The following is a 25,333-nucleotide window of genomic DNA, read 5'->3' on the forward strand; positions in this document are numbered from 1 at the left end:
TTTTCAGCCCAGGTTTGTAGATAATGTGGGTTTTTGCCAAAGAAAATGAGCAGTGTGAATTGAACTCTGAAGTGGCCTTCCGAAACATGGTATTTGAAATGAATAGAAAATCAGATAAGCTGGGAGGAAAGCTTCCTTCTGGTCGAGCTTATGACATAGCCTCGTTTTTATGTAATAGTTCCCGTTATAAATAAGTAGTTTTCCTTGGAAACTATTATTGGGACTGAGCTGCCTCCAAGCACCAGCCCAGGGACAGAGCATGTGGGCATTCTGTGCTGAGGATCAGACCTGGAGAGGAGCTGCCCTCGGTGTCTGCATGTAGCTGGGGTCGGTGTGAGACCACTTGGGTTTTTCCCACTGCTGAATGATGCCTTACTGTTCATATGGAATTACAGGGCTGCTTCACTGGAGCCTGATTAGCTTAGCTGTAGTCCTTTCTGCTGGTTAAACTGCTGTGACTTCACTTCTTACGCAAAAACTCAATTTGATGCTTTATTACAATAGAAGCTGCAATTGTTTTTCTGATGGGTGATGTGGGTGGTGTGTTTTCAATGGAAGGAAAATGACTTGCATAGCTGGAGACCAGAGGGCTTTTCTAAGGGAGGGTCTGAAGGTTTGTGTGCACCATCAGTGCTTCCTCCTTTTGCTGAAGGGAGAAGCCTTCCTCCAAGCTGGCTGTGCCTATTTTCCAAGCAGAGATCTGACATTCGGTGATGCTGACCATAAAGGAGGGAGAGCCTCTCCTGTCAGTGCTCTGTGTGGCTGAAGTGACTTTTCCTGAAGGCCTTTTGGTTACTCCATGTTCTTCCCGAGCTTTCAGTCATTCGGGGCAGTTGTCCAATCCCTCCCTTGCACTTCTGTTCTCAGATTTCTAAAACTTGCTCCCAAAATTGTCTGGTGCTGAACTACAACTGGAGGCTGCAGATACAAGCTGATCATTAGTTTTCCATATTGCACCTTGTGTTGCTTCTCTTCAGAGCAGGCCAGGTCATGGCAGGGTGTTTTCTCAGCATCTGAAGCCCAGGGCTGCTGCTGGGAGCTGGGGGCACCTCTTGGGAGCTGCTTTCTGCTGCTGGCAGTGCAGCAGTGACATGGAGCAGCTGGAGGGGATCTCTGTTAGCACAGCATTGCCAACCTGCCAGGCCTGCTGGATGCTACCAACAGCAAGCAGGTTCAATTACAGCGTTGCTACTGGGCAGGGGCATCAGCAGCTTGAGCTTTTGTATTTTTGGAGCTGTACTGGAAGAGTATTGTTTAGAGAGGCTTTAAGTGGTGAAATGATGCATATCTTACTGCTTTGTTATAAGCATAAAGCAAACTTCTCACTTGTTTCTTGTTCCACTTTCTGTGGACTACTCGCAATGGAGCCACATGTGACATCTCAAACCAAGTTGGCAAGGCTGAGGGATCTCCTTATGATAGGCTTTCAAGTAGGAAAAGCAATATGCCAGTCCATTAGGAACCTCAGTTATCTGCTCTCAACCTGGCTGTGCTAATTCTGTTTGCAGCAGGACTGATGCCGCTGCCCAGCCTCGCTGAGAGTTCTTCAGAAGGGGGAGGCAGTGTAAAGAGGCCTTTTAGAAGCTTTGCAGAGAACAGGCTTGCCCTGCATTATTTGCAAGCTTACTGCGTGAAGAACTGAGCTGCTCTGCAGGACGTTCAATTCTTTGAAAGTAGGGTAGGTAACAGCAGGACAAGAGGAAATGGTTTTAAGTTGAGGGAGGGAAGATTTAGGTTGGATGTCAGGGAGAAGTTCGAGAAGTTCTTCACTGTGAGAGTGGTGAGGAGCTGGAACAGCTGCCCGGAGAGGCTGTGGATGCCCCGTCCATCCCTGCAGGTGTTCACTGGCAGGTTGGATGGGGCCCTGGGCAGCCTGGGCTGCTGTGAAATGTGGAGGTTGGTGGCCCTGCATGCGGCAGGGGGTTGGAGCTTGATGATCCTTGAGGTCCCCTCCAACCCTGGCCATTCTGTGACTTAGTGACACTTGACCTGTCCAGAGCAGCGTGTTGGGAAACCTTGTTGGAATGAAGCCGAGGGCAGTTGGTGTGGGGTGCAGGAGCTCTGTGGCCTGGCTTCTCATCCATCTCCAGAACATTTTTCCACGCTGCTCAGCTGTGACAGCCCAACCATTTGTCCTCTGAAGTCAGTAGGAAGACTTGAGAACCACTTTCATTTCAGAGTTGCCGGGAGCCTTTGTAAGGAGTATGTTTTAAACAAGTCTCCCAGCACAATGCCTAAAGAAGTTTGAAGAGGAAAAACAGTCTTAGCGGGGATTAAATGGAGCAGCTGGGCACTAAAGCAGCAGAGACTGTCTGCCTAAAGTCATCTGGAGGTGGTGACGTCACCAAAACCAAATGCAGCAGAAAAGCCATTCTTCAGTTGTGGTATAAAAACATTTCATAAGCTGACTGGCACTATTGACTTTAGCAAGAGGTTTGTGTTTTTGAAAGGGAGGAAGCTTTCCAATAGCTCTTGCTATTAATTATTATATGAAAACAAGCTGCAGACACTGAGGAGTTGTAGTCCTGCCCATCTGTCCTTGATAACTTGTGGCACTGATTGCTGCTCTGCTGAAGTTCCCATCAGATCCTCAGGTATTTCTGGATGGAAAATGATGACTGCTCTCCTTTCCAAGCCCAGGTTTGCACAGGAGTTCCTTGCTCTCACTCAAGCCGTCTCCTTGCTGGCAGAGGCTGGCGAGCACCTCTTCTGCCTGAAGCTGAGCGCTGATGAGCTGCTAACACAGACAGCCTGAAGCTGTTGCAAGCGTTGTGCTGACCGCTGTGTTGTGTCAGTCTCCTTTCATGTTTCACCCCGCAGTGCCGTGGGTGCTCTTGTGCTCCCAAACAAACCCTTTTTTTAAGGCTGGCTAAAGGAGCTGGGAGCTGTGCCTGCTGCTGCATGGTGATTGTTATATGTCGGATGGATGTGGGGAGATAAATGAGTTCGGTGCTGGCTGTTGCTGTTCAGACTCAGTCCACTTGTTTAATATGTTTGAGGATTGGAAGCCTCCCTTCTTCTGGATAAGAGGGGGAGGAGCGGGGGGAGAGAAAACCAACAGTTTAATATGTTTCAATGTCCCCGTGTGTCTTTCCCCACATCCTAAACATGAAAAATAACAGTAAGCTTCCCTTTGGCCTTGGGGGAAGGAAAAAGGAGTCTCCAGCTGGAATTCATGAAACTTTATTGAATAAATGAGCGGTGTCATGGTTTTGTGGTGGTCTCTCCAGAGCACAAATGGTGTGCTGAGAGTGAACAGCCGTTTCATGCACACTTAAACTGTCCTGAACCACCACCCTCCCCGATAATTCTTCATCCTTCCACGTGGGAGAGAAGCATAGGATAAAACTATTTAGAGAGGAGAGCTGGAAATCAAAAGGTGTATTTTATCCTTTGTAAAAAGAAGCCACCACTTTTCTTTTGCCTTTTAACATTGCCTGAAATAAACGGTGTATGTTATTGGACGTGCTTTTTAAGCGTGGGGCCAGCGTGTGGCTCTGGGTCTGGTGACCCTGCAGTCCTGTGTCTGGCAGTGAGCCTGTGTCAGAGGAACACAGAATCATAGAATGGCCTGGGCTGCAAAGAACCACAGTGCTCATCCAGTTCCATCCCCTGCTACGTGCAGGGTCACCAACCAGCAGCCCAGGCTGCCCAGAGCCACATCCAGCCTGGCCTTGAATGCCTGCAGGGATGGGGCATCCACAGCCTCCTTGGGCAACCTGTTCCCAAATGTGGTTCATGTGTTTTTTCCCCTCCTGTAACTTCTACTTAAAACAGCTGCCCAGGCGTTCAGAGGAATGCGCTGTCTGGACATGGGAGGAGATGAAAGGGTTCTGTGCTCACCGCAGTGCTGTGCAGCAAAGAAGCCTCCATGGGTTGAGTGCATGCAGCTCGTTCTGCATCACCACCTCACCATGCTTACTGCACTATGTGTGCCTTGCGTGGCACTGAGCTGAAGCTCCCACATCACTGTAGCACTCGTGTGTGCCTCCAGCACTCCAGCTGTGGCTCAGTTCCTCAGCAATATGACTCCTCGATTCATCTTCCCGCTTCTGAAAGCAGTTCTGGGTGTTTTATTTTTTTTCCCCCAAAGTTGACTTGTGACTGTCACTGAATTCTTCTTCCATGAGAAAATGCAGTGAGGTAAATAAGAAAAGGAGTGATGTTGCACATCTGTGCCCATTCTCATTTAAGCTGCTCTGTGTGCCGGCTGAGGGGCTGAGCGCATCCCTGAGCAGCCAACCTGCTCCATCTCCTCCAGCTGTCCCTGCGCTCTTTGCAGTGCTGCCGTAAGTAAGTGGTTTCTCTCATCACTGCCTGTGAGTGCCCTTACCTGCAGGGCTGAAAGGAGAGGGCAGCAGCTGCTCTGGGTGCCTTCCTGCTGCAGTTTTGGTGGTGGTGGGTGAGGGGGAGGCTGCTGCCTTCCCTTGTGCTGGGAAGGGGTTGCTTTCTTGGTATTTGTGAAAATAGTGATCCTGATAATCATATTTGACATGGGTGTCCAGCCTTTGGGCTGCTTTGAGTGAAGGGGAATTGTCTTGAGCCACATCTATGTAGGTCGCTCCAAAAGTAATGCCTCCTGTTTATTTCCACGAAAACAACAACGGATACAAACACCACAATAGTGCTGTTTGATTGAGCAAGTTCTCCGATACAAAACACTTTTTCCACACAGTCACCATCGTTACAATGCATTTTTGCCAACGATGAAGAGGATCCTGCTTGCCGTGTTCATGTGGAGAGCAAAAGGGAAATATATGGGCTTGTTTAGCTTGGAGAAGGGAAGGCTCCGGGGAGACCTCATTGTGGCCTTCCAGAACTTGCAGGGAACATAGAAACAGGAGGGGGAATGGCTGTTTATAAGGGTGGATGGTGATAGGACAAGGGGAATGGTTTTAAACTGAGACAGGGGAGGTTTAGGTTGGATATGAGGAGGAAGTTTTTCACACAGAGGGTGGTGAGGCACTGGAGCAGGTTGCCCAAGGAGGCTGTGGATGCCCCATTCCTGCAGGCATTCAAGGCCAGGCTGGATGTGGCTCTGGGCAGCCTGGGCTGCTGGTTGGCGACCTGCACACAGCAGGGGGTTGAAATGTGGTGATCACTGTGGTCCTTTTCAGCCCAGGCCGTTCTGTGATTCTCTGATCTGGGTTTCTGCACTTTGTAACCAAAGACCTTCATAGTGAACAGCTCTGGCTTTCAGATTGCAGGTTGCAATCACTTGGAGTCGCATTCTTCCCAGGAGCAATGCATGCTGTGCCATGGCTGTGCACCCAGGGATGCCCTGTGCTTGGACAGAGCCAGCAGAGCAGTCCCTGGCAGGGTGCTGGGGGTCTGCAGGCCCTAACCTGGAAGCAAGGCTGGCGGATCACCACGCACTGCATTCCTCCAGCTACTCCCCATGGGTGCTGAGCACAGTGATTAATACTTCAGCATCTTTGTTCTTTGTTTTCCTTCTAACACGGGAGGAGTTTAAATCACTGCAAGAAAGGGCCTGACGTGTCTCCCATTACACAAACACACAGTGCTGCACTCGCTGGAACCCAACGCAGTTTGTTTTTGGGTGAGGTGAGTGGAGACCTCACATGCTATTCTTTGGGAAGGTCCATCTCGATGGCACGGCTGTGACGTGGGCATCACATTGCTGCTGGTGGAGGAATCAGAGCTCTCTGCAGCATGCAGGACACCCTCCAGCAGCTGTGTGCCCAAAGAGCAGCTCGCCATCCGCATCCCAAATCAAACATGCTGTGTGTTGTCACAGGCTTCGCTCAAAGTAAATAGAAGATGTTGGCTTGCCTTTTAAACTCCTGCTGGGTCTTTCTCTTAAAATAATAATTCTCAGGGAAATATTAATTTGTTCCAGCTTCCATGGAGCAAGCCCTTGTCCCCCAAAGCTCGGTGAGGAAAAATACGACTGCGTAGGTGCAGCTTTGCAGAGCTGGAGATATCGGATTGCACAGTAATTTGTGATTCTCAGCAGCAGCATGTGGCTTCAGAGAAACCCAAGCTGTGATATCAAAGGTGCTCTCTGCCATACACGTAGGAAAAGCTTTGTTCGTGGCTGTTATTAAATAGTTGTGGTTGGTGTGGGAGTCTGTGCCTTTTATCCTGGGCTCGATTTTCAGGTCCTTGGTCCCAAGGAGTGAGAGCTGGGCATGGAGGAGCAGCAGGCAGAGCAGGGCAGAGCAGCAGGGTGATGCTGGGCGTGCAGCCTGGCCAAGTGCAGCCCTGTAGGAGGGCTGTGTGCTTCCTGCTCATGTTTGGCACTGAGCGATCAAGGAGGGAACAAAAAAGACTTGCAGCTGAAGAGCAATGCTGCTTCAATAAGAAGGGGAATAAATTTCAGGCTTTTGCTATTTAAGGTCAGAAGACCTTTTTGTTTGAACTGAGAAATAGGAAATTCCAGAGTAGCTTCCAGGAGGCAGAAACTCTTTGTTTTTTAATGCAGAGCTCAGTTTGCTGAAGAGTTTGTGGGCTGATGGGAAGGGAACAGGGCTGGGCCTGGGAGTGTGCTGGGGTTCTCATCAAGGTCTGTGTGCTCGGAGTAACAAACCCCATTTAGAACAATGTTTTTTACAACGTGTAATCCATTAACAATGAAAGCTCTATCTTCAGTCTGTGGAGTGGCAAAGCCCGAGATTATTTCAAACCTCATCATCTCAAACAAACAAAGTATTGATTAGATATATATTTAAAAGGCTGCAGGGTTGTGCAGTGCTTAAGGTTGCGTCCAAGGAAGCGAACTTGCAGCCTTGAAGCAATGTGTGCAGCACCCCGAGCGCAGGACGTTGCACATAGTGAGCTTTAACCTACACGGACGTCCACCATGCTGCTAATTTTTTCCTGCTGCTGAATTAATGTCAACGTTGGAAGTATAAACAATTCCTCGAGTAAAATTCTGTTTGGTTTGCCTTGTCCTGCAGATTAACAAATCTGATTACCGCGTTTAAATTTAATACCCCCAAAATTCCCTAAATGAATGATTCACTGTGAGGCCATGAGCAGATGTAATTATCTATGAAAACTAATGAATCATGTCGTTAGGATATTTTTCCTTGCAGCTGTCTCCAATTAATACGTCTGTCAATTCTGAGAGTTAAAAACATGGCGGTCCCAGCATAGAGGTGCTGTGTAGCTGTTATCCTTCCGTCTGCTCAGCGGCCGCGTGGAGTCACAGGGGATTCTCAGTCACTTTCTTATGTCCTTCCTGGGAAACGAAAAGCAGTGACCAAACGTTTCAGAGCTCATCTTCACACGGCGTTTGGGATGCAGGTCACAGAGCTGTGCCTGCTGTCACTGCATCCCTTCCCCTCTGGCCTGGGCAGGAAAGCTTTCCAGAAGGATGCTCTGGTGTGAATGTAAAGCTTTTCCGTGCTGATTCTGCCTGACAATGTTCTTAGCCAGGATAAGTGTGTTCATGTGGGAGGCTTTTGCTGAGCAGCTCTTTTCCTGTGTAAATGAAGCCCGCTTTGCTCAGGGTCCTTTGGTACCTACAGGAGTGGATTAGGCAGTTTTTCCACTCTGCAGTTAAGTGGCGGAAGATGTTGAGTCTTTAACAAATAGCTCAGATATCCTGTAAACAGCTGAGTGAAGAGAGTGAAGTAAGTATTAAAGGGGACTTCCAACAGCCTGAATAGGAGTGACTCTCTTAGGCTGTGCTGATGGGTACCACGCTGTCCTGCCCCAGCTGCTCTCCTTCCTTCCCTTTCCAGGTGGTGAATCTGCTTTGCCTTGTGTTAATTTCATGTTAATTATTTCACCTGTAAGTAACTCCACTTTTCCCAGGATGGCACACATGGCTGTGTGGGAGCTGTGTCAGTGAGCTGCTCTCTGTCAGGGCTCTTGGATGCTGCTGCGTACAGCGAAGCAAGGGTACGTGGCCGTGGGGAAATGCTGCACTCAGGGTTTGAATTTAAACACGTTATCCATGGGGAACTGAGGTCTGCCAAAACCACGTGAGCAAAACAAAGCAGAGCTGATAAACTTAACGAGTGCTTTGCCATGCTGCACAATAACGAGCTTACAGCGGAGGTACCCAGAAGGAGAGGTCTGCAGTTTGGATTTCAGGATTGCGAGTTCATGTGGACCAAAGCCAAAGCTGCAGCATTTCCTTCCTGCCCTGTGGCCCCACGCTTTGGGTGTTGGGATGCCTGTGGTGTGCTGTTGGAGTTGGAAGATGACAGACTATTAGATATGAGGAGGAAGTTTTTCACCCAGATGCACTGGCACAGGTTGCCCAAGGAGGCTGTGGATGCCCCATCTCTGCAGGCATTCAAGGCCAGGCTGGGTGTGGCTCTGGGCAGCCTGGGCTGCTGGTTGGTGACCTGCACACAGCAGGGGGTTGAAATGAGGTGATCACTGTGGTCCTTTTCAACCCAGGCCATTCGATGATTCTATGATGACCTGGGCAGAAGGCGGCGCTGCTTGCCTCGTGCTGCAGCCGGCAAACCCAAGAGCTGCCTTGCACACCAGTGCCCACTTGCTGCCTATATCTCTGCAAGGCTGCTTGCTGCTGCAGGGAGCCTGGCTGTGTGCAGTGGTTACCCCTGCTCCAGAAGAACTCGCCGGCTCCCCGTACAAATTGCTCTCCTGCTGAGGCTGGAGCCGCTCCACCTCAGGCGCACAATAACATTGGCTCTCGGCTGCATTGTGCGCCTGCTAGTGACATATTGATGTGATCTCCTGCGAGGAGAGGTTGCTTCAAATGAGGATTAAGAGGGAAACTGAGCAGATTGCAGGGTATTAGCGGCTTGCTCGCAGTGCTGGGGCAGGAGGAAAAAGACAAAGTTAGGCTTCTGTGATTTCTCTGCAGGCGTGCTGCGGGAAGAATGTTTGCTTTGTGATCCTGCGTGCTGCTGCTGGAGGGATGCAGTGAGGGCAAAGCGTGGGGCAGATGGATGGCACCTCCAGCACGAGCATCTGTCTGCCCTCCGAGCACCTGTAATTGCAATTAGCAGCAATAAAACAAAAAGCTGGCGGGCAGCAGGAGAGGGGAAAAAGTTCAAGCGAATGCAAGCGATAGGTGGAGAGGTGAATGTGTGCCGTGCGTCCTCTTCCGTAACGCACCGATGGCTGTAAAAACAGCAGAGTTAATTTTCAGTGTCTCGGTGATCAAAGCCAGACAGCACAGGGTTTTCCTGTGGGTTAGTGGGACTTCCTACAAAAGGCCGGCGTAACGTTTGTTTGTGAAAGTGCAAAGCTACAAGAATTACACAGAGCCAAAGTTTACGAAGGAGCAGCGATTTGTGCTTCTCCCAGTGAGAGTGCGATAGGAGATGTGTGTGCAGCACGACCTCCAAAGTGATCCTGGCCGCCGTGTTCAGAAAGTGGGATGGTTTGTTGTACCACCTGTATTGCACTGTGTTCTCTCAGCTATTTTAATAGCTAATTAATCTTGATTTGGTTGGATTTAAGAGGGTTTTTTTTTTCTTCTTCTCTTTTGGCACATATGTGCAACCTATTATATCATAAATCCCACACATTTCAGCAGATGTCATCCTGATTGTTCCCTACAGCACAGCACACTACTAGTAAAACATTCAGGGTCAGGAACTCGGATTCTTTAACCACTGTATTCAGAGAAGCCAATTTATTGTTCTGTCGCAGCAGAAAAGGGTCATTTCTTTTGGACCTATATCATATTGGCAGCCGATCCGGGGAGGTCACATGCTGGAGGTATTGTGGGTGCATTAATATGTCTTAATGAATTAACGACTGCAGCTCACTGATAGCAGCTCAGGGCACGGCTGGGTGTTTGGTGTCTTTATGTTCCTCGAAGAAGTGTGAGTTATTTTTGTTCTCCTGGTGTGTGCCATGCAAGTCAGATCTCGAGATTGATAGAGGCGCTTCTGTCTGCTAAAGGGCTTCTGTCTGCTGTGCCTCTGTCAGTTTGAGGGTTTCAGGCAGTGTGCTGGGCCGTAGGGATGGACCTTTGTATCCAGTAATCCTGGCTCTGCAGAGTGGGGTGGGTGCTGTCTCACTGATATTGGCTGCAAGGGAGCATAATGAAAACATTCTGCTAAGGCAGTGGTTAAACCAGCCCATTGTAGAGATTCCAGTTCCCAACATCTCCCAGTGGAGAGCAACTTTTGTTTGCTTGCTTGTTTGTTTTCTCATAGTCTGTCAGGTTTTTTAATAGGTTGGGCTTTACAACCAGGAACTGCTGATGTCAGTCCTGCTGCTGAGCTCTTGGGAAGCTCTGAGTATCCTGGACTGCATACAGAGTTTTGCTCAGCAATACAGCTCCGTGTTGCATTGTTTTACAGCACGTCCCTTTGGTAAACAGTGCAGGCTTGTTTATGGTGATAGTTTTGATGCTGCCATGGCACTGATGTGTTTAAAACTTCCTAAATGTTGTTTTGAAACCACTCCTGTTAGCAAAGGGGGGCGTGAGCAGCACCTCCTGCAACTAATCTGGGGTTTGAGAGGAGGTTCAGGTGATAAAGTAGGCTCGTTGCAAATCCCAAAAGTTAGAGATGCAGTTTGATGTCACAGCCATGGAGGAAAGGAACTGAGAGCGATGGCTCTGCCCGACCCGGGGAGCTGCAGGAGGAGGTAGGAGCCTGCAGGATGCTGGCACACGGCCGTGCTGTGCAGATGTGGCTGGAGAGGCTGATAAATCCCTGAATGCCGGGTGGCTGATAGCGATGGAACCAATGGGCATCTCAGCCTTTAATTAAAATCAAACAAAACAACCTTCATGATGAAGATTGTCAGCATTTTGCTGGTAATGGAGAGATACTAATGAGCCAGGGCAGGAGATGAGCTTCTGTTGGAAGAAAGTTTCAAGGACTCTAGTGATGATGGTAGCTGGGGAAGAACCTCATGGTGTGACCTCTTGTGAACTGTGCACTGCTGCAAACACAAGATTAATGGGATAAATGGAACAAGCAGAGACAGAGCACTGGTTCTCAGCAGGTCCCCAGCAGGAGGCGTGCAACTGTTCTGAGAAGCACGACGTCACGGTTTTTGTTAGAAGTGTGATGAGCATGTGCAGTATTCTGCAGACATGTAGAAGGTTGACATGGATCCATTGGTCCCAAAAGGGTGTTACTCAGAATTGCAGACCAGTGTTCATGTCCCTGGCCTAAAGAATCACAGAATCACAGAATTGTAGGGGTTGGAAGGGACCTCCAGAGCTCATCGAGTCCAACCCCCTGCCAAAGCAGGTTCCCTACAGCAGGTCTCACAGGTCGGCATCCAGGCAGGTCTTGAACATCTCCAGAGCAGGAGACTCCACCACCTCCCTGGGCAGCCTGTTCCAGTGCTCTGTCACCTCACTGTACAGAAGTTCCTTCACACATTGGTGCAGAACTTCCTATGCTGCAGTTTCCGGCCGTTTCCCCTTGTCCTGTCTCCACTCACCACTGAAAAGAGTCCAGCCTCGCCATTCTGCCCCCCATACCTCAGATACTGATAGACCTGGATCAGGTCCCCTCTCAGCCTTCTTTTCTCGAAGCTGAACAGACCCAATTCACTCAGCCTTTCCCCATAGCAGAGATGCTCCAGGCCCCTCACCATCTTCGTGGCCCTCCGCTGGACTCTTTCCAAGAGATCCCTGTCTGTTTTGTACTGGGGAGCCCAGAACTGGACGCAGTGCTGCAGATGAGGCCTCAGCAGGGCAGAGTAGAGGGGGAGGATCACCTCCCTCGACCTGCTGGCCACGCTCTTTTTAATGCACCCCAGGATGCCATTGGCCCTCTTGGCCACAAGGGCACACTGCTGGCTCATGGCCAGCCTGTCGTCCACCAGGACACCCAGGTCCCTCTCCGCAGAGAAGAAAAGAGAAAGAAGACTGCTCTAGGAGCTGGGAGCAACATCCATATCATCTTGAGTGGATCTGTGCTGGGGATGGGGGATAATGTGCCACACACTCCTCTCCTGAACAGGACAAGTGCTACGTTGAGTGTCCCGGATTCACAGGGCCTGGATCCCACTGATGGATGGCAGAGCTCAGCCAGAGGGACGTGTTGTCTCAGTGGCATCGGTCGGTATAGATGAATTGAAGGACAAAACGCACTAAATACACTCAGCATGCCATTAAAAACAAACCAACAAAGAGCTTGCTGACAGAAGAAGAGCTGTAGCAGTTTGGAGATGGCATCAGCGCGTCGCTCTGACTCAGCCCCCAGCACTCACTGCAGGCTGTGCTGCTGCCATGCTGTGGGCTTTGGCACGGTGGGCACACGCAGCCCAGACGTCTCAAGTGAATTGCTCAGTGTTGCTGCCACGCTGTTGGAACACACATTTTTGTGCTTGAGTGCATCAGTGACCAAACACAGCAGGGAAGGAGCTGCGCAGAACAAATCGCTGAATGCCAGGGCTGCAGAAGTGGGTGTTTCAGTGTGCTGCCTTTGTGTGCCCTGCTCTGGGTGCATCCCTGGCGACATTCCTTGCACGCTCCTGGTCCCTGCTGCAACGTGCTTGGGGGTGTAACTGCAGTGGTGTGCGTGTGGCGGGTGCTGATGTTATGGGAGCAATCGCTCGCTGTCCTGACATAGTCATCTAAAGATTGAATTTAGGGATGTTTCTTCCCTTGATGTACAGGCTGAAGGTAAAGGTGCTTGGCTTGTGGTCACTAAATAATGCCATGTCGTGCCGTAGCTGAGCACATGCCTTCCCTGTAAGCACTGTGACTGCAAGTGAGATGCTCTGTGCTTCCTTCAGTGCCCTGCGGGAACCAGTTGCTGTTGAAGGAGGAATGTGAGCGTGTGTCGGAACTGCTCTGTAAGGAGGGCTGCTGTGGGGCATTCCCCTGCTTAGTGGGAGTGGGGTATGCCTGTTATCCCCAAACCAGTAAGCAGAAAATGAATTAGCTCCTGCTGGTGTTAAGCTGTGCTTATTGCCAGGGATGCGTGGCTTGGTTCTCTTCCTCTTAAATCACTGCAGCCTGGAGAAGCAGTGGCTGGCTGTGTGTGCAGCTCTGTCCCAATGCCCCCCACCCGAGATCCTGGCTCTCCTGCAGTGTCTCATCCTCACGTCCATACATTGAAGTTTCCTTGCTCTGAGTTTCTGGAAGCCCCATGCATTTCACTGCTGCTCATTGGAGCGCAGCTCACCCTTTCCTCTAACGAATCTCCACAGTGCTCCGTGGGGAGAAATTTAAAAAATAACATGTAAGCTTTAAATAATTTACTATGAGAGTAATTGGGTTTATGTGGCAGTTCATAAACCTTTAGCTGGTAAAAATCAAAGTACCTTAATCTGAAAAGCAGATGGGGGGTTGTCAGGGTGAAGGCTTGCAAGGTTTTCAAAGACAAATTGTTTAATTCCTTCACCAGCTAGGAAAATAAATAGCTCTGCTGCTCGATTGGAAACAGAAACATCACAGAAATGAGGCGTTCTTTGCTTTCAGGCATTGTTCCTTCTACAACAAAGAAATCAAAAGGAACTTAGAAGGAAGATGTGATCTGGTTTATGAGAAATGAAAGGAGAAAGCTTCTAAACCACGTTTTACTATTCTTCTGGATTTTCAAGTGCTTTTCCTCCCTCCTTTCGCCTGTGTAAGGCGGCTGTGCTGTGTGAGCCAGCGATGCTCGGGGGTTTGTCGGTCGCTTCCTTCTGTCACAGAGGTGTGAGCCCGGCTGAGCTGTGACTGCACAGCTCTTAAAGCCTCAACACAGCACATGTGCGGCGGGTTGAGAGCTGGGAGCCATGCCCTGCCTGGTGATGAGGGCTGCATTTATACCCCCATATTAATGCTGCTCACAGTCGGCCCCATCTCGCCAGCACATCTCTCCCGAGCGGTGGCCTTGCTTCAGTAGGGCCAGTGTGCTGATGAGATCGCCTCTCATCTGTGTATCGTTGTTCAGAAGTGAAAGGAAAAAAAAAACAACGGCACAAAACAACAAAACTCTCTTTATTTTTTTTTAATTCTTACTGGACTTCAGAAGCTGGCATTGTAAGCAGTGTGCTCTGCCCTGTGAGAGCGACAGTTTTTGCTCAAAGCCATTACCTCAACCAGTAAGCATCAGAAAATGAGCACTGGCATTGGGTTTGGCCTTCATTTAATGCAGGGCTGGGCACACGGTGAGTGCTCAGCAGGGTCCTGTGGTGCTGGGGTTGTGCTGGCCTTTGGTCTACATCCCCAGGTGTGTTTGCTGTCCTCCTTCAGCCAAGAAAATGGGGAAAATTGAAGTGAGAAAGAGCATCTCTGGTAGGTTGATCATTGTGGAAACTGCAGCTGTGAGTGGGTAAGAATGAGGTTCTGAGGACCTCTGAGGCTGTGCATATGGTTAGCTGGGGCTGCGTGCCATGGGAGTCTCTAGGCTTGAAACACATGTTGGTGGCATCCAGCTCTACCAGCATGGCTCAGATACGGCCCGTGTGGCGCTTTGGGCCTGCTCAGGGTTGTTCATGGCTGTGTGTCATCTGCTTCCCTGGCAGCACCCAGTCCCACAGTGCTATGCAGGTTGCATGCTGTCCCTCCAGTCTTCTTGAAACCGTGGCTGCAGTACGGTGAGGAAGTTGCTGGAGGTGGGAACATCCAACTTTAAAGACATTTAAAGCAGCCAAGCCCACAGCTGATGGTGGCAACAGCCTCTGCGAAGCTGTGCTGGACTTTGTAAGTGAGGCAAGGACAAGAAAATAAAGGAGCAGTTCCTGTGATGATGTGAAGTTATGCTCAAATAAATCATCTCCTGGTGGTTGGCAAAGCACCCTGAGAAAAGCAGTGTGTTCTGCCTGGCTCGGCCATGCATTTTTGCATCACACACTGATAGCAGCAGCAGAGCAGCTCAGCACACAACGTGTTTGTGGTGTCTGTTCTCTTCTAGGGTCTAGAGTCTGCAGAGCAGTCGGTGTTGGGAAATGGCACCAATGAAGAGTAGGAAAGGGAAGGGAGCTGCTGAGCTGAAGGCTCTGCTCAATGGAGGTTCCTAAATACTGGGGGTTAATGAGGAGGAGAGTTCTGGTGCTGGAAGGCCAGGAGCTGTGGCAGGTGAGACTTCAGCATTCTGCTGAAGCTCCCAGAGCAGGGCAGGTGCCTGCAGCTTACAGCTGGAGGAGCAGCAGCTGGCTGGGTGATGCAGTGGGCGCTCAGGTGTGAGGATGGGGAATGTGACCAGCATAGGGGTCTGCCAGGGCTGCCCTCCTCCTTCTGCAAGTTTGTCAGGAGCTGCTGAACCAATCTGGAGGTGACAGTTTCCTGGATGGCATCGTTACCAGTGATGAGGTGTGGAGGCACCACTGTGAGTCAGAGTCAAAATGGCAGCCCATGGAGTGGCGACATGGAGAGTCCCCACTGAAGAAAAAGCTCAAGACAGCAGTCAGCAGGTAAAGTGATGTGTGGTGTCTTGTGGGGTAGAAAGGGGTAATCATAGAACCATGGAATGGCTTGGGTTGGAAGGGACTCCAAGGATCATCAGATTCCAACCCCCCCTGCCACAGGCATGGCCACCAACCTCCAGATCAGGTTCTAGACCTGGCTGCCCAGGGCTCCATCTGAGCCTTCCTGGGGGCTTCCCTTCTGAATTTTGAGGTCTGTGCTAGGAGCGTGCATGCTGATTGCCACGAGTGGTGAGCAGGCTGTCTGTAGTGCTGGATGGTGCAGGTGCTGTGTTCCCCAGCTTAGGTGGTGAAGGAGCAGTGTTACTCTAATGAAAATATCTGTCACAAAGTGTTGCTGTGTGTCTCGTTTCCGTCTGACAAGAAGCAGGTGAGCAGAAACACTGTGCTGCAGCTGAGTTGGTGATTAGCAACCAGCCTGCTGCCAGGCTGCTCTGCGAGCCGTGAAACCCGATAAGAGCTGGTCCACAGCCCTAAGAACAGGCATTTCCATGCACAATTACTTCAACTAGGTTTTAATCTTATAATAGTGGCTTTTGTTGAAAGGTCCTGCAGATAGGGGCTCAATCTGCTGCATGGATGCGCGGGAGGTGGTGGGACGGCAGCACAGAGGTGCCCACAGCGCTGATAGCAGCAGTGCTCTGACCTCACGTTTTCTCCTTAGGCGTGCTTGCTTTAGTTTGGAGCAAAACTTGTGTGTGCTCTTGTTCGTTTAGGAACCAGACAGGAAGGAGGAGGAGGGATCTGCTGAGGTGCTCAGGGTGAGGGTGCAGCAGAGCTCATGGTGCAGGGGTCAGGAAACCAGAGCTGAAGGAACGAAGTAATCTGCAGAGCCCAAAACAAAGCTCCGAATTGTGCGGTTGGTAGGAAGAGAGATTTAATAAAGTGCTTCAATAGAAAGCATAAGAAATAATTGAGTTGGACTGCAGGGTGTTTTGTGAACGGAGTGCTGACACGAGAGTTAACCAGCCGGCCGTGGTCACCCAGCTGTCTGCTGGGGATGGGCTGCTCTGACTGCAGGCTCCTCGGGAGCCCAACTCAGCTTTTTTCACTCTAAAATGAATAATTAAAAAAAAAACCAACAAAAATGGAATTTGCTTTTTAGCAGCTCATCTACAAATCTGAATGAATAAATGGTGCAGTGTTCAACAAGTGTTACGTTCACACTGTGCTGCGTTAGCTGAGATGCTTCAGTGGTGTGCTGTTATCCTGAGGGCACTGGTGAGACTGATACTTCTGTTTATGTTTTTACCATTCTACAACCTCTTGCCACAGGTGCCATCTGTGCTGCTGAAGTTTTGCTTTCTATTGAGATGTGGCTGAAGAGTTTCATTCTCTGGAGCTCTTGTTGCTTCCCTTCTGCTTTGTGACAGTTTTCCTATCAGACCCAGGAGAAATGGCAGCTGAAGGACCTTGGCTCTCTTGGAGTTTGAGGGGATGAGGCACTGACTCCTCTAAAGGCCAGCTCTAGGAAGGCTGCAGTTTTCTCAAGACGTTTGGTGGTGGCTGTAGAGGTCAACCTGCACAATCTACCCATGGAACTGGGGGTATCTCTCTGTGGGCTTTTGTGTTTCATAGAAGAGACAGGTACGGGCACCTGGCTCTGTTGGGCAGTGAGATTCATTTCTTGTTGTCTTGGGACTCTCTGCATTGTTTGGGCTTTTTTCTGTTTGCTTTCCTGCTGAACTGGGCCCAGGGTTAACGCTGAGTTGCTGTTGCCCTGACAAGTTCTCTTCTTGGAGATTTACAGCTCGGCCGCTTTAATTCGCCAGGCTAATGCTTTGGAATGCAGGTTGACAGTCCAGATGTGAAACCTTTCTCCTTAGAAAGAAAACAAAGGATTAAATGTGTTTTAAGAGGGTTTGAAAAAATAATTTAAGATTGAGGCCCAGAGCCTCACATCTGAAGTCTTAAAATACTGCTGCTAGCAGCCAGGCTCAGCTTCAAGATCTGGGGACTTAAAAGCGTATCATCTTTGGCCGGGGTGCAGGTAGCATTTTGGTGTTCAGTGCACCTGTTTCTGCACGTGGAAAACGCTTCATAAACTCTGTAAAAGTATCAAATAATCAAATCTTTGCAGAAATAGTGCAGGAAAGGGATGGCTGTGGTGTTGTTTCTGCTCAAACGGTGAATGCAGCTTTGCAGTGATGGGTGGAGAATGGGGAGGGCTCGCTTGGAGCCGAGTCCCGATTTCCCATATTAATTGATGAAGGTGCTGATTGTGCTGCCTCTTTCTTTCTGATTTGACAAACTGAGCCCTGCACAGTCTTCAGAGGGGACCTGCAGATGGGCTTATCCTCAGATCCATGGATCTCCTGCTCACTGGAAGGTCCAGGTGATGCAAGGCAACTGCAGCGGCTGTTCATCAGCATCCACATCCCTATCTCTAAAGCATGAATGAATTGGGAAAGAGTATAATGGTGTGCAAAACATTTTTTTTTTTAGAGCGAGGCACAATGGCCTCGGCCAGGCCATTGAATCCAATCCTTTGTGCTCAGGAAGATTTGTACAATGCATCTATCAATTAATATCCTTTTGGATTTCGGAATTATTTGGGTTGGAAATGATCCAGCAAGCATTCATTGTCCTTTTAAAGAAAAGATGAAAACATCTTTCACTTTCTCCCAGCCCATATGGAAAGATCAGACCTTAGGAGCCCGTACTACCAGATGTCCGAAAGCAGAGCTCCTCGCCTCCCAAGTCAGAAAGGGCAGATCCTACAGGGCAGGGCTTGCTTGGCTGCAGGAGGAGTAGAATGAGGCAGAGAGCAGGGCTCGGCGTTGTGATTTATTAAAACTGGGGCTGCAAAGTGAAACAGCGTGTTGGTTTTAACTGGGAGACAGGTAACTCGTTGGTGTTCCCTTCTGATCAGGCTTAGGAGGCCCCTGCAGACCCTGGGTTTAGAAATAGTGGAGGCACATCTGTGCTCTGCAGGTATGCATCCTTGTCAGGGAGAGCGCTGCCTCTGCACCACGCCATGGGGCAGCTGCTGGGCACCAGTGTGCTGAGAAATGGCAATAACAAATAGCAAAAACTCCTTGGGGCTTTTCCCGATCTTTCACACCTTTCCTGGTACCAGTACTTTTTCTAAAACAAACAAACAAACAATCGAAATGTAAATTAAGTAATTAGAAATAATGACACCATGCAGGCACAGTTATTTTCTTGCACTCGGCTGCAGGAAGGCAGTGTGCTGGCCTGCAAACAGCTGCAAAAGCAGCACAGTAAGCAGCAGTAATCTCTTCGGTTTGATAAACTGTGTATTTGTGCAGCTTGATAAAGTGGAGGCTTAAGGTTTCCTTCCTGCACTGGAGTTCGTCACGCAGGAATTCAGAAGTCGTGCGCGGAGGTGAAAGCAGCATTTTGCCACGGTGGTGTGAAGTGTCCTCCAGGCACGCTGCGGAGTGGCACCGAGCCCTCTGCTTTCTGCAGCTTGTGCCAATTAATCACTCGCGGTCCTTGTAACGGATGAACCAGGGGAAGCAGAAGGCCGTGGAGGAGCAGCTGGGTGAGGGCTCCTCTGTGCAGCAGCCTCCCCTGGCTCGGCACAAACCCGTGGGCACGTGGCCACGCCAAACATGCTGCTCAGTCACAGCCACATCTGCAGGAATCCATGGGAGGCATGGGGAGAGTTGGCCCGGCGCTGGCTGCAAGGAAGGGGGAAGGAAGCAAAGCATGAGCTGGGGCTGCCTGGGACTCAGCGCTGTCAGGTCACCTTATCTGTGGAAGTTGTCCTTCCACCCTCCTTGTTGTTTTAAGCACTTCTGGAAGCAGAGCTTTTTCCATGGCTGCAGATGTGGGGCTTTTGAGCTGTCCATTCCAGAAATGTTTTTCAAGTGTTGGACCTGACTGAGGTGAGAAGGAGCAGGAGGAATGCTGCAGCAGCACTGCAGTGAATATTGTTGCCCTGCAGCTCAGCGGGTTCCTGGTACCTGCACTGAGCCATTAGCTGCTGCGCCCCATTGCTAATTGCCTCCATTCATCACTGATTTCAGAGGAGCCCAATGAAGTGTGTCAGCAGGAGATGAGTCCCAGGTGCCTGGACTGACCTGAGCTCCATCAGCTGCTTCCAGTACTGTGGCTATGAAGCACTTGCAAGTTTGCTGGTTCCTCTTGTGATTGATAGACCAATTCTGAAGTGTCTTTCCTCCTTGTTAGTGATCTGAGAGGATAATGCCGTGCAGCTGGCCGCAGCATGGTGCCCTTGTGCTGGGTGCGGTGATGCTCGGTTGGCTTGGTCCCAGCACCAATGGCTGCTAAAATGGCAGTTTTGTTTTATAGCATATTTCAGTGTAAAGAAGCAAACAGAGCCTTCCTTCTTCTGGGGGTGAAGATGAGTGGCTGTGCCAAAGCTGTGGTGTGGCCATGTCCTTCACGCTGGGTGCCATGAGCTCACTGCCCCGTGCTCAGAAAATGAATGGAATTGGAGGGGAAGGAACCTGCAGTGCTTAACCCCATCCCTAAAGTCAGCATCACATCAACACGTTGAGCGGTATTCCCTTTTGGCTCCTCACGTTGCACTCCATGTAATAGGTTTTTGGTCTCTAGTACACCACTGGTCATTTTTTCCAGTCTCCCTTAATCTGCTTCAAAATGCAGAGCGCTTCATATCCAGTTGTTAAAGAACTCTCATTTTTGGGACCGTGGCAGCCATGAAGTGTTTCACTCACTTTTAAGCCTTGAAAATTGTGGCAGGTTGGAAGCAGTGCTGGAGTTAACACTTGGAGAATGGCTCAGCTGTGTGTTTTGGACGTAGCCTCCTTGAGTTTGTGCAGGGCTAGCTGCCTGCATCCTGCTGGGCACCGCGGCCTGCGAATGGATCCCATTGGAGTACAGCCATAGAATCATAGACTGGGATGGGTTGAAAAGGACCTCGAAGATCATCTCTTTTCAACCCCCTGCTGTGTGCAGGTCACCAGCCATCAGACCAGGCTGCCCAGAGCCACATGCAGCCTGGCCTTGTGTGCCTCCAGGGATGGGGCATCCACAGCCTCCTTGGGCAGCCCATTCCAGTGCCTCACCACCCTCTGTGTGAAAAACCAATTCCCTGCTGTTCCCCCAGGAATTCTGGCCCCGGCCATTTATAATCACTGCTCTGAGCTGCGTTAGAGCTGGGGCTGTTTTGCAGGCATGTTGTGAGAAATGAGCTTTGGGAAACTCAGGATGCTCCATTGCTGGGGTCGTCCATGTGCATGGGGTGGCCCTTCGTGGGGTTCTCCTGTTGCCCCATTGCTCTGTGGGGTTGCCTCCAGGCAGCACAGCTGAAGGTGGCTGTCATGCAGAAGTCCTGAATGCAGCGTTTTAGAAATTGTGCTTAGGTTTTGGATCAGGGGAAAATAAACAAGAGCAGAGCTGGAATTAGCTTCTGTCCTTACATGCCGTGCTGTGGGCTTCCACAAAACAAACCTGCCGCAACAGGAGATGTGTTTTGGTTGGCAGGCTGTTGTTGCATGAATGTGAGCAGCTTCCAGCACTGTTGTGCTCTGGGCTTTCCTAGAGTTGCCCGATTTATGGCTGTTGTTCGGTCCCTGAGTGGTCTGACTTTCTGCTCAAAGCTAAGTCTGTCAAAAAGCAGTTCCACGGCGTTGTCCTTGTGACCTACAGCTTTGCTGGAAGTGCTGAGAGTGTGGCCTATACATCTTCACCTCTGTATAGCTGGAGTGCTCAGATTCCAGATGAGAATACAGATCATCCACAGGATGATGGCCATTCCCGTGGAGCAGTGCGTGCTGCAGGGACGGGTGGCAGCATTCAGCAGTGCTGCACTGGGTGACCGTGCTTGTCAGCCTTGCACACGGTGAGTAAAAGGAATGGTGCCTTAGAGAATCACAGAGTAATTTCCATCAGGAAGATGGGAAAAGATCTCCAAGATCATACTGTCCAGCTGTCCTAGCACCACTGTTGCCCACATCTCTCAGAGCCACACATCCATGCTTCTTGCACGCCCCCAGGGACAGTGACCCCACCACCTCCCTGTGCGGCCTGTGCCAATGCATCACCACTCTTTCTGAGAAGAAATTGTTCTAATATCCAGCCTGAACCTCCCCTGGTGCAACTGAAGGCCATACAACTTGCTGGGAAGAAAAGGGAGGAACAGATGACCTGGCTTTGCGTTGAGATGCTTTTGCTGAAGGAGACTTATCTCCTTCCAGATAACTGGCAGAGGATGCTGCAAGAGCTGTATCACATCCACAGAGTTACTGCCTGCCTTATATCACTGCAAGTTCTCAACACATCTGGGCTGAGAACGCTTCCAGTAACATTAAAGTGCACTGTTTTGGTTGGCACACTGACACGGTGGTATATGCCAATTAGTAATGGCTCTTGGAAAGGGGCTCTCGCAAACTCGCCCCAAACTATTCCCCAGAGAAATTATTCAATTAAGTACAACTAAAATTAATGTCCATGGGTTTTGTTCTAATAAAACAAAATAAGCAGCTGGAAAAGGGAAAACTTCTCAGTGTGTGCTTTTAAAATAACTCTCACTAATAACTGTTTGCTGGAATCGGTGCTGCTGTTTGTTTTCTGTGCTGCTCTTTGTGAAAAACCCGGTGAGCACTTCTGCAGCTGATGGCCTGGAGCTGCTCCTGCTCACCGGGGTGCAGTTCCAAACCACGGCTGCCTTCGAGAGGATGAGGTGCTGTGTTTGGCATGGCAGTGTCAGGGCTGGACACAGAGACAACTTTCCCCTTCCCTTTCCCTTCCCTTTTCTTTCCCCTTTCTTTCCCTTCTCTTCCTCTTCCCCTCCCTTCCCCTTCCTTTTCCCCTTCCTCTTTAGTTCCTCTTTCCTTCCCCTTTCCTTCTCCTCCCCTTCCCCTCTTCCTCCTGCTTCTTTACAAATCCATCCCTCCTGGGATGAAGAGCCCTTCAGAACCCAGCTGGCCCAGACACCATCAAACCCCTGGAAATTAGCAGAGCAGCAGAAAGCTGAAATGTAAATAGGAGCACATTGGTTTGCTCCTTTTAGAGAAGTATTTTGTGAAGTTCTGCCAAAGCACAGATGAAATATCATCGGTTGAGCTGGGAAAGGTGGGTAAGGGCTCATCCTGGAAGCAGGCTCCATGGGAAGCAACAGTGTCCAGGAGTAGTGCAGGGCAGAGGTTGGTGTGAGGGCAGTGATGTGGGGTTCCTGGAGCTGAGCAGACCTGGAAAACCAGGTGCTGTCTGCAGAGGTGCAGAGAAATTCCCGTTCCTGGTGCTGTGGTTGTCACTGTTTCTCTCCTTTCTGCCTTGACGTTGCAGCTGGCACGTTGCACAAAGGTGCTCTGGGTTTCTGATGTGCTTCCATTAGTTGTAATCTTCACTTCATACCGCTGGCATCTTGAACAATGCTTGCTTTCCTATTACCATGTAATTACGGGGTTTGGACATACAGAGGTTGGCGTTCAATATATGATTCATTTCTTTGGTATTTACCTCCTCCTGAAGCACTGAGACCTGATGGAGGGAGAAAGGCTGCTTGGCTGCTGTGCTGAATTCCAGCCTTATTGTAGGGTATTTTTTTGGTTTTTTTTTTTTTTTTTTTTGCATAGCATAAAATGTTATGGCTTCAGCTCTCTCTGTGTTTTTCTTGAGGCTGACTGCAGTCCTCCAATACTCACAGTGGGATATACCATGGAGATGGGTTACTCATTGATAAATGCTATTGAACTGTCTGTAATTGTGAACCCACCAAAGAAAGCTCTGGGAAGGAGATGTTTGGCCATTCGCACTGCTCCACAGAGCACAGACCCCAGGCCGAGTGTGTTTCCCTGTGGGCTCCTTTGGTGCCTGGCTTTTGGGTTCCCTGCAATACAGACAGCGAGTGTGACCCAAAGGAGGGGTCACCAAAATCAAATGAAGCTTTTTAGGTTTTTTAGATAAAGCAGAATATCATGGAAAACCATGTGTGAGGGCAGGGAGGAAGGGAGCCTGGTTCTCCCCATGGGAGGAGGTTCCTCCTGTGCAGGGAGATGCCTGCAGCATTCTGCTGCTCCTGGCTGCAGAGGGAGTGGGCAGAGCTCAGGACATAGGCCCCCAAAAGTCAAATCTTTCAGAATATATGCCTCCAAAGGTCTAATATTTCAAAATACAACAGCCTACTCTGTCTTATCACTGCTTGCTTTGCTGTTTCCTTTGCCCACAGATGCACTGCTTGGGGCTGCAGCTCCTGGCCGTGAGGGGCAGAACAGCTGTGGCTTTGTCTGGTTGATGGATTCAGGATCCTGGCTCTGGAGGTGCTTTTACTTTGCTGAATAACATCTATTGCTGTAGCCTTAATGTTCATAATCACCTGAGCATAAGCCCTTGGCCCCAGAGCACAGGTACCCATGCTCCACCTGCAGCAGCCATGGGACTCCTGCTGCTCACTGCTGCAGTGCCAGGCTCGTGCCAGAGGTTTTGCCTCCTGCCTTGGGATCCCTGTAGGGCTGTGCCTATGCCTGTGCCAGTGGTTTCAGTGTGGTTTGGAGTGCAGTGTAACAGAAATGTCCTCTGTATGGTCATTGGCAGCCTTTCAGCCCTCAGCCTGCTTCCCTGCTCCCTCGCAGAGGGGAAGCCTCGCTCCTTTGCTTTCCTCACTTTTCTGCCTATTTTTATTATATTGCGTGGTCAGGTGAATGGGAGCTAATAGAAGAATTTCCATCCCAAAGGTGATTCTTGCAGAGGAGCTGTGGGTCACGCCAAGGAGCAATACTGAGAGCCACCAAAGGTCTTCAGTGCTCTTATGGCTTTCCTAGCTGGGGGTTTGCTCTGGCAGCAGCTCTGCCTACCTACGAATCCATCACTGCTTCTGCACAGCCTACATTGCTGTTGCCTTCCGTTGGCTTTGTAGCAGGGAAAAATCCTTTAATCCCCATACGGATGGAGCGTGGCAGGGCAGGGCTGGCTGTGGTGCTGCTGGGTGCTGTGCCTGGGGCAGGAGCAGCGTGCAGGTGGGTCTGCTCCAGGCACGGTCCCCGCTGAGACCCTTTGGGCTTGGAAATGACAGAAAGCGTTCCTGTGTGCATCTGTGATCATTTAGCTGTGGTTTGTGTGCCAGGATGTTTTCCAAGGAGGGTCTGGTCGGAGCTGGCAAGGGAAAGGCTCTCATTTCCCAGGCGTGCTTATCGTGCTGTCCTTGGCGGCGATGGGAACTTTCGGCACTTCTTTTCACTCGGAGGCAGCCACGGCAGCCTGCCCTGCAGGCAGAGCTGAGCTGGTTTTCCCATTGTGCTGAATCACACGGAACAGATAAAGTTTCCTCAAAATGTTGTTGCCCTGCGGATGTGGGACTTGGGAAAGTTGGGTGGGAGTGAAGGAGGATGAACACCTGAACTGGGAACTGGGCACAGGAGATGCTGCAGCACTGTGGGGCAGGCTGGAGGGGCGTTCTTAGGAGGACTGTGCTTAATTCTCTTAGCTCTCCAGGAGAGTAAAACATGGTTGAAATTTCCTCTGACTGCAGCTGTTGGAGCAGGAGCTGATGCTGCAAAGTTGGTGCTGCATTGTGGTTGCATCCCTTGCAGACATGAGGTCCACACCTGGAGCTGCCAGCAGGGTTTGGAAGCACGAGGGGGGTCCCATCAGTGCCATCGCCTTGCTCCTGGCATAGATGTCTGCAAAGTCAGGTTTGAAGGAGCACGGAATTACCTGCTCCAAAAAGACAGACGAGACTCACTAGGACAGCGATCAATAGCAGGGGAAGTGCTGGGTGTGTAACCAGAGGAAAGCATTTTGCAATAGCATTCAGTTTGTGGCTGCTGTCCTCCTCTCGATTTTTCACGTACACAAAATCATTCCTACCTGCAGATAGAAAACAACCCTTTGGGTTTGTGCTCCCAGGAACAAGCACCATCTGCATCTTGCAACTTGATTTAAGCATCGCAGTCAGCAAGAAGGAAATTTGGTGCCCCAGTGTGGCTTTTCGTATTACAAGTTCAGAAAACCCCCAATCAATCAGCCCACCAGGCTCTTGGTCTGAGCCTTCACCCGGTCCTGTTTCTGTGACACAAATAAAGCTGTTAGGTGTGTGAGGTGGGTTGCCTTGAAATTTCCTTTCCCCTTTCTTAGAAATAGATGTAGGGGAAATGTT

At 50.1% G+C, this 25,333-nt stretch overlaps 1 protein-coding gene across 1 annotated transcript in view; it reads left to right on the plus strand.

Moving 5' to 3' along the window:
* The window catches only part of STX8 (syntaxin 8), a gene marked incomplete at both ends in the record, with an annotated part of 78,687 nt that overhangs the window by 24,443 nt on the left and 28,911 nt on the right, over positions 1–25,333 (plus strand). The gene's annotated exons all lie outside the window — the stretch shown is intronic.

This window comes from Tetrao urogallus (assembly GCF_951394365.1).
Source record: "Tetrao urogallus genome assembly, chromosome: 18".
In the NCBI taxonomy this organism is placed as follows: domain Eukaryota; kingdom Metazoa; phylum Chordata; class Aves; order Galliformes; family Phasianidae; genus Tetrao; species Tetrao urogallus.